This window comes from Garra rufa, chromosome 24, assembly GCF_049309525.1.
Source record: "Garra rufa chromosome 24, GarRuf1.0, whole genome shotgun sequence".
NCBI lineage: Eukaryota > Metazoa > Chordata > Actinopteri > Cypriniformes > Cyprinidae > Garra > Garra rufa.
In genome coordinates, this window is record NC_133384.1 from 36,158,231 (window position 1) to 36,168,812 (window position 10,582).

The window sequence follows — 10,582 nt, forward strand, 5'->3', positions numbered from 1 at the left end:
AGAAATCAGGCGGCAACGCTGGCTAGAATGTGATTTTTGCCAACTGTTCTGCATTCAGAACGACGCATCTCTATTTGTGTGTGTGTGTGTGTGTGTGTGTGTGTGTGTGTGTGTGTGTGTGTGTGTGTGTGTGTGTGTGTGTGTGTGTTTGTTTGTGTGAATCCTGCTTTGATAAAGACGGCAGCCTGGGCTGCACTTCAGAGAGTGGAGTTCATAAAATCAATACAGGCTGGGGACAAGAGAGCATCGCTTGTCTTTTCGTGCTCCAGTTCATCCATTACATTGCTTTTTTCTTTAACTTCTTGGCTGGATATTGAAACTGAATTGAAATACAATGTAAAAAGGTAAGATTGCATCATCAGCTGGCACATTTTTGCCAGCTATATTGCACACTCGTGGCAGATTTACAGGGTTGTGTCGCCGCTCTCATTTTGAGAATGAATTGTGTTCTAGCATGCAACTTTTTCCAGCATATTTCCCTCCCCGCAGCATCCTGCTTCTGCTGCCGTCTGCGATTTTGCTCTCCTGCTAAAAGCTGAAGAAGGTGGGGACGGAGGTAACAGAATGTACAATGCAGGTTATGTTAATCAAAGGAGCGAAATCAACCGAACTAGCAAAGTAAATGCAATCAAACACCAAAGCAAAGCCCAATCATCAGGTCCGCTTGATTTCATCGCAATACTGACCATAAAAATGTTTTGAATGTGCCTAAATTCTGTTAATTATTTACTCAAAAAAATATTTATTTGTCACAAAATAGTTCTATTTCGATTATTTTCAACATCAGAAATGTTTCTTGAGCAGCAAATCAGCATATTAGAATGATTTCTGAAATATCATGTGACACTGAAGACTGAAGCAATAATGCTGAAAATTCAGCTTTGATCACAGAATCAAATCAATTACATTTTAAAATATATTCACATAAAACGCAGATATTTTAAATTGCAATAATATTTCACAATATTACCGTTTTTACTGTATTTTTAAACAAATACACTACCAGTCAAAAGTTTTTGAACAGTAAGATTTTTAATGTTTTTAAATAAGTCTCTTCTGCTCACCAAGCCTGCGTTTATTTGATCCAAAGCACCGCAAAAACTGTACAATTTTGAAATATTTTTACTATTTAAAATAACTCTTTTCTATTTGAATATTTTTTAAAATGTAATTTATTGCTGTGATTTCAAAGATGAATTTTTAGCATCATTAGTCCAGTCACATGATCTTTCAGAAATCATTCTTGCGTTGAAAGCAGCCGAGTAGATTTTTTTCAGATTTCTTTGACAAACAGAAAGTTCAGAAGAACAGCATTTATCTGAATTGGAAATCTTTTGTAACATTATAAATGTCTTTATCATCACTTTTGATCAATTTAAAGCATCCTTGCTACATACAAGTATTCATATAATTCATATATATATATATATATATATATATATATATATATATATATATAATACAGACTCCAAGCTTATGATGTTACAAAAGCTTTATATTTCAGATAAATGCTGATCTTTCTATTCATTAAATAATAGAAGTTTTAAATGTAGCTTTGATCACAGAAATAAATTACATTTTAAAATATATTCAAATAGAAAGCAGTTCTTTTAAATAGTAAAAATATTTCAAAAATGTACTGTTTTTGCTGTACTTTGAATCAAATAGATGCAGGCTTGGTGAGAAAAAGAGACTTCTTTAAGAAAAAACATTAAAAATCTTACCGTTCAAAAACTTTTGACTGGAAGAGCTGTTTGCATTATATGAATCTGTGAACTACGCTTTTGGTGGATGTTTTGCCTTAAAACCATCAGGCTTTTCAGTGCTCACGAGCGCACAAAATAGCAATGTGTGAACGTCACAGACAAGGGCTCTGAGCACATCTAGCGTTGAAAAAACCCATGCTGGTAATAACAATGGAGATGATGATGCTGATATCCGCTCCCTTTGGAAGAAGCATCAAAAATAGCACGTATGTGTCAAGACCTGACTGCAGCGATCAATACAGCCTCAGATCACAGCTGTGATCATATTTTGCGTGTGTTAGTGTGCTAACTTGACACTCTCATAACAAACATCCAGCCCTGTGCAAAATGAAAATGATATTTCATATCATACTATGCTTGTTTGAGCATCACAACCAGAACAGCACATCAGCCCCAACTCAACCAATGGTGTGAGTTTGGGGAGGGACTATTTGGTTGTCCAACCAATCAGAGAAGTGCGGAATGTTCGCGAAACTTTCTACTGCTTTTAGAATTCTATTTGAAGTCGCCGCAACTTTAAAAAAAACAACAACATCACTGTCTGTTCGAATTATGCACAGGAGTACAACTTCAAATTAATATTTGATCTCCATAAAAGCATTGATCCCACATGACCTCCATATAAGCATTTAGTGAAACACAGTTTTACTCAGAAATATGATTATTTACCATTTTCAATGCAATCTTGTGTACAAGACAATTTCACTTTTAGCAGATATATAAATAAGTCAATATGTGACCCTGGACCACAAAACCAGTCGTAAGGTAAAATTTTACAAAACTGAGATTTATACATTATATGAAAGCTCAATAAATAAGCTTTCTATTGATGCATAGTTTGTTAGGATAGAACAATATTTGACCGAGATACATCTATTTAAAAAATCAGGAATCTGAGGGTGCAAAAAAATCAAAATACTGAGAAAATCACCTTTAAAGTTGTCCAAATTAGGTTCTTAACAATGCATTTTACAAATCAAAAATTACATTTTGATATATTTACAGTAGGAATTTTACAAAAAATCTTCATGGAACATGATCTTTACTTAATTTCCTAATGATTTTTGGCATAAAAGAAAAATCAATAATTTTGACCCATGCAATGTATTTTTGGCTATTGCTACAAATATACCCCAGCGACTTAAGACTGGTTTTGTGGTCCAGGGTCACATATATTATTTAATTGCACTGGGAAAAATCGACTGCATTTGTGGGACATGGTATTCTAAGTACTGCATTTTTTGCCAAAAGTAGCATATCATATTCTCTGCATACGGAAAATGTTCATTCTGAGCACAACATAAATACTGCATACTACAAAAACAGTAATAACACTATTGTGTTTTGTCTTTCCAAAGATTGATAGACAAGGATGAAGGAGGAACATTGCCCTCTAGTGTCTTCTGCTCTCTTTCATATACACACTAAACGAGCAAATATCTTGTTTTTAAGTCATAGATTATTGGTGCTGGTGGTTTTAGTGGTTATTTGTGTTATATCTCTATCACTGGACCCTGAGGACTGCTCATGTTCACACTATTAAAGGAACCAAAACCAACACAGACGAGACGTCAGTGTGGATTTAATAAAGCAAACGGCCCCGGGAACATCTCCAACAAAATCGCTGTGACACAGTATGCATAAGACTGTACGTCGGATAAGTAGGATGTCTGAATTCTCTGTATTATATAGCCAACAGGGCTCTATGCTTACTTTTCTTTTTAAACAATAGGAGCACCTTCTAATCAATAATAAAAAAAATCTGATCAAAAATGTGCCTTCCCATTACGAGGTGATATTTGACTCCTTAAAGTGATTTACAGGGGAATTTTGTTTTTACCTTTGTAATGGCATTTTTGCCAACCTTTTATGTCAAATTTAATTTTAAGCTTTTTAAAATTTCTAATTAAAACAACAGAATAAGAACAAGCTGAATAAATTACCAATCAAATGAAATCAGTATTAACAAAATTTATTTGTACAGAGGTGGCACAGAAAAACACAAAAGGTGCTTGTAGGTGTATTTTCATATGTTTAATGAGGCTCAGAGGTGGCATGAGTGCAATCAAATTCATAAATTCATGTTGAGATTAATGTTTTAAATATAACATTTTGAATACAGAAATATTAAAATATTAAATTATTTAAATAACTTAAAAGATACTTTTAAAATGAAACTAAATCTGCCAGTAGGTGGCGACAAGCACTGATTTAATTACTGAATCATATCATTAATTCGATTAGTTCGAACGGCTGATTCATTCAGGAATAAAGCAAGTGACTGTCTTTATGAATGGGAAATTTAATCACTGTCTCACTAGATTCATTTAAAAATGCACGTTCATTCATAAATGAAACAATGGAGATACGCAGCGGCTTAGTTGTGACTTGTTTCAGACTATTTCTGTTGACGAAATAGAGCAATCAGGCAATAGTGTTACAGTCAGACAATGTAAGTCACTTAATATTAACTTCTTGTTTATTTAACTGTTGTATTAAATCAATATCTCATTTACAAACTCCCTTAAAAATCATTAAAAGCTGTCACTCATCTTATTTACACTGTCTCTACACTTTTACGTTTATTAAAGGATTGGTGAGATATGTCTGTGATACATTACTCAACATTGCAAAAACACATAGAAACCTTTGAAACTCCTCTCAGCGCAAACACAAATATGATCGGGTCAGTCGTACATGGTGCTCCTAAATATTTTTTCATAGTCGCACGCAGTAGTTTTCAGTCGCAAATGCCCTGGCAAACTGTATCTGAGTAATACTAACTAGTTCCTCAGGATTAAACGAATAGTTCACCAAAAATGTAGGTGTCCTCACCCTCAGGCCAGATGTAGATGAGTTGGTTTCTACATCAGAACAGATTTGGAGAAATGCAACATTCCATAACTTCCTCTGCAGCGAATGGGTGCCGCCAGAATGAGAGTTCAAACAGCAGATAAAAACACTACAATAATCCACAAGTAATCCTCACGACGCCAGTCCATCACTTAACGTCTTGTGAAAGTGAAAAGGTGAAAAGGTGAAAAGGCGTGCCTTTGTAAGAAACAAATCCATCATTAAGATATTTCTAACATCGAAATCCACCCACATATTAGTTTAGAACTGTTTTGGCTTGCAAGCAGTGCTTGATCTGTGCATTTTTTTCTCTTGACTCAGACAAGACGGCTTTTTCACTGGAGAAAGCAATACTATGTCTAGAGGACTATAGGATTTTACTGAGAATCAACTGTTTAAACTCAAAAAACTCCTTAATGATGGATTCGTTTCTTACAAACGCACACTTTTTCACTTTATAAGACGTTAATTGATGAGCTGGAGTGGTGTAGATTAGTTGTGGATTAATTGTGATGATTTTAATCAGCTGTTTGGACTCTCATTTCGATGCCACCCATTCACTACAGAGGATCCATTGGTGAGATGGAGTGTTGAAATGCTAGATTTCTCCAAGTCTGATGAAGAAACTTTCCGGTGAGCTATTCTTTTAGAGTGTACTTAACACCTACACTAACTAGTCTACATATGGGCTTCAGTGGGCAGGATGATGATGAATGAGTGGTAGGAGGAGCTACAGCCAATATTGTCACCTTTAACCAGCTTCAGCTCACGAAACGCTGTGCCTCATCGTGTGACGCCAGACGCGTTTCCCTTTATAGACATGATGGGTTTAAAATCAAACACTAATGAGATGACACTCAGTCTCTGGGACTGTGATGCCCTCAGGAAGTGCGTGCATCATTTTAGCAAAATGACATTAGGGATTCCTGTTGAACAGAATTAGTTTCATCAACGCTCATCAATTTGAATTTCAGTTAAGGGTCTGAATATTTACGCAAATTAGAGAAATGTAAAAAAAAAAAAAAAGGGTAGCCTGTTTTTTTTTATGGATGCACAGTACATTTTGGCAGATACCGATTAGCAATGTTCTTGTTATGCATGATTAACCAACATAATGAGAGATATTATACTGGACATTCCTGTTTTACACCAAAAATACCATTCAGTTTAGGAGAAACATGTCTCAAGTGAAACTATTTCTTTTTCAAATTAATGTTCTTTTATACTTTCGATTCATCAAAGAATTCCGAAAAAATGTATCATTGTTTCCACTAAAATATGTTTCTTAAACAGCAAATCAGCATCTTTTAATGATTTCTGAAGGATCATGTGATACTGAAGACTAGAGTAATGATGCTGAAAATTACAGGAATAAATTACATTTTACAATATACACACATAGAAAACAGCCATTTTAAATTGTAATAATATTTCACAATTTTACCATTTTTATTGCATTTTTAATTAAATAAATGCAGCTATGGTGAGCAGAAGAGACTCTTTTAAAAACATTAAAAATCTTACCAACCATAAACTTTTGAAGAGTATAAATAGTGAAGAGTGATATAGAACAATACTACTTAAATGAAGATTACTATTACGATTTTTTACAGAATACTTTGCAATTAAATTGTAATAATATTTCACAATATTACCATTTTTATTGCATTTTTAATTGAATAAATGCAGCTAAGATGAGCAGAAGAGACTCTTAAAAACATTAAAAATCTTACCAACCGTAGACTTTTGAAGAGTGTAAATAGTGAAGAGTGATATAGAACAATGCTATTTAAATGAAGATTACTATTTCTATTTTTACAGAATACTTTGCATTTAAATTGTAATATTTCACAATATTACCATTTTTATTGCATTTTTAATTGAATAAATGCAGCTAAGATGAGCAGAAGAGACTCCATTTAAATGAAGATTACTATTACTATTTTTACAGAATACTTTGCATTTAAATTGTAATATTATTTCACAATATTACCATTTTTATTGCATTTTTAATTAAATAAATGCAGCTAAGATGAGCAGAAGAGACTCTTAACATTAAAAATCTTACCAACTGTAGACTTTTGAAGAGTGTAAATAGTGAAGAGTGATATAGAACAATGCTATTTAAATGAAGATTACTATTTCTATTTTTACAGAATACTTTGCATTTAAATTGTAATAATATTTAACAATATTATCATTTTTAAAGCATTTTTAATTAAATAAATGCAGCTAAGATGAGCAGAAGAGACTCTATTTAAATGAAGATTACTATTACTATTTTTACAGAATACTTCGCACAAATATCTAAAAGCAAACTGGTAGATTTTTAAATTAGTTTTAATCAGCCAATGCTGATAATCTCAACCTGGCCAAATATTGGCTGATTTATAGGCATCTGAATAGTCGTCTAAAAGCACAGTACATCAAGGCCTGTCTTGAGGGCTTTTAAACATGATGAATATTGATGTGCGTGTCAATGAAATGCAAAACGTGAAGACTTACTCCATCAGCGTGTCCGTACTGAATACATCAGCATAACAGCCTGCAAACATCACGCCAGACACATCCTGAGAGAAACACAGACACACACGGTTAGATTTCAGCTTCTGTTCATGCAGGTAAAGAGGAAATAAACATCACTAGAGTTCTTCCTCTTCACCTTTAAAAGTTGTTTGTAACCATTTAGTTTGTTTTTCCAATCTTAACCTGAAAAACACAACTCAACCAGGAACATTTTTAATTATACTGGATAGGAAGAAGGGAAGTAAACTGTCACTTTTCACCCTCAAGTAATTCAAACCCATATTTAGCAACATGTAAAATATTGACTCTCACAAATCTATAGTGATGCAATGTATTTCTCTTTATCATGAAACGGATTGTAACAATATTAAAAGCAGCAAAACAAAACATGGACAGTGTCATCTGGGAGAGATGATGAATTTAAACTCATGAATCTTTAATACAGGAAACTATGGAAACTTGTTTATTAAAAAATAAACAATTGCAGGTTTTTTATCTTACAATTTGGACATTTTTCTTCACATTTCTGAGTTTCTATCTCACAATTAAAGCTTTTTCTTACAAATTCTGAAAAAAAAATCTGAATTGCAAGTTTTTATTGTGAATAAACAGAATTGTGAGATATAATCTCAGAATTGAGACATAAATTCAAAATTGCAATTGAAAAAAAAAACAGAATTGTGGGATAAAATGTTGCAATTAATTTTTTGTGAATAAACAAAATTGCTAAATATAATCTAAGAATTTTGAGATGTAAATTCAGAATCGCAAGCAAAAAAAAAGAATAAAGTCAGAAATGAGAGATATAAACTTCCTTTTTTTATTCCAAAGAAACAACTGTGAGATGTAAACTATGAATTTAGAGTAAAAAATCTAAATTCAAAATTGTGAGATACAAATGCAGAATTGCAAGATTTAAAAGCAAAACTGTGAGATATGAATGCAGATTTGAGAGATATAAACGTGTAATTCATAGGGAATTGTGGGTTAAAAAGTTTACAAGTAAATTTTTTATTGTGATTAAACAGAACTGAGAGATATAATCTAAGAATTGTGAGATATAATATGTCAGAATTACAAGAAAAAAGTCAGAATTGTGAGATAAACAAAGTTGCATTTACCTTTTTTATTGCAAAGAAAAAATAAAACATCTAAATTGTGAAATAAAAACTCTGAATTGTGAGATATACATGCAGAATTGTGAGATATAAAAGCATATAAAAGAGATATACATGCAGATTTGAGAGATATAAACTTGCAATTCATAGGAAAAAATCAGAATTGTGGGATAAAAAGTTGCAATTCTGAGATTAAATGTTTTATTGTGAATAAACAAAATTGCAAGATATAATCTTGCTAACTCTGAGATGTAAATTGCAAGTAAAAAATCAGAAAAAAGTCAGAATTGTGAGATAAATTTTTGCAATTAACTTTTTTATTCCACAGAAACAACTGTGAGATGTTAACTAGGAATTCAGAGTAAAATAAAATGTAAATTGTGAGATAAAAACTTTTATCTCAAATTTTATCTAAAAATTGTAATTCATAGGAAAAAAAGTCAGAATTGTAAGTTAAAAATGGTATTTTTTTTATTTTGTGGGAATTTTATTGTGAATAAACATAATTAAGAAATATAATCTAAGAATTTTCAAATATAAACTTCAGAAAAAGTCAGAATTGGGAGATATAATATCAGAATTGCAAGATTTTTTTCTTGAATAAACAGAATTCAAAAATATATAATATAAGAACTTTGTAAATTCAGAGAAAGAAAGCCAGAACTGTAAGATACAATCTCAGTATTTGCAATTGTGAGGAAAAAGTCAGAATTGCAAGAAAGTCAAAATAAAGTTATCATTTTAAAATTGCAAAGTCAGAATTCCGAGTTAATCACACAATTCTAAAAAAAAGTCTGAATTGTTAGAAATAAACTGAGAATTGTATGAAAAAAGGAAAAAATTGTGAGATAAAAATTCGCAATTACCTACTTTATTTTTTTATCCCATGGAGGAAACAGGCTTCAGTAGGAAACAACTTTGTGCTATCATGCATGCTTTTCTCGTAGGAAATCTCACATCCTGGATGTTGCATCATTGTGTGTGTGTTTAACATACTGTAAGCCCTACAGGAGCAGACAGCCATCATACTCCAGCGTCTCTACAAGTTCAAACAGAGTCGCAGCTCGACGCGAAAAGATGCTCCTGGCATGACGGAAACTTCATCATCATATGCTTTACAAATCTCTCAATCAAACCATCACCCGCGTTAACCTTCCGCTGATGTTTTCTGGTTAATGTAATTCCTGTGAGTCACCCACCTGACAACTCATCACAACCTCCCTCAACGCTCACCTTCCCCGCACCTCTGACTCACTTCTCTGAATGTCAGCGGGAAATAAAAGAGTCCACTTCACCATGTATGTAATGATTCACAAGCTGAGCGCTGAACAGAATGAATGGAGGAAATGACACACTTCACAGCAGCTCATTTCCTGTGGAACTGGACAAATGCATCTCAATCCAAATGTCTCCCACTCACAAACACATGCACGCTTTGGGTACCATCTGTTAAACTCACAAGCAACAATAGCAGCCCTTTCCTTTAGCCATTATGGGTATATAATAGTGTGTGTGTGTGTGTGTGTGTGTGTGTGTAAGCATCCTTTTCCTGACTCTGCTGTATACAGGACACACCTTACCATCAGACTTCCTCAAACTCGCAACCTGCAATTCCACTCACCCAAACACACACACACTCACATGTTTACTTTTTATAAATAGGAACATCATAGACTTTTATGAGTTTTGACTCATGAACTGTTATGAACTGTTGTTTTTACATGCGGTTCAATGACATGACGTCCATTTCATTGTCTAGACCTATATATATATATATATATATATATATATATATATATATATATGTAAGACGCAATTATGTTTGAGATTAATAATTTGGTAAAACTTTTATCATGGAATATGATCTTTACAACACAGAGGTCATTAAAAAAAAAAAAAAAGGGAAAAATTTTGGCTTTTTATGAAAAGACACGTTTAAAGTTAAATGGGGTAACAAGAATATTGATTAATATTTATGACTCATATGTATGATATTGGGATAAAAATATTTAAGAAAAAAAAGTCTAAAAAAGTCAGAATTTTCAGATAAAAAAAAGTTGCAGTTACCTTTTTTAGAAACAACTGTGAGATGTAAACTATGAATTCAAAGTAGGGATGCTCATTTCGGTTAATTTTCCTGACCGACAACCGCTGCTCGTTATCCGAACATTAACCGTTAACTGATAAAATTAGAATAATACATTAGTTTAAAATAAAAATAGAATGCACAAGATTAAAAATACAAGCAAATGTTTTATTTTAACGTGCAAACAGCAGCATACAGAGCAACAACAAAACTGTATTGACATATACTTAAAT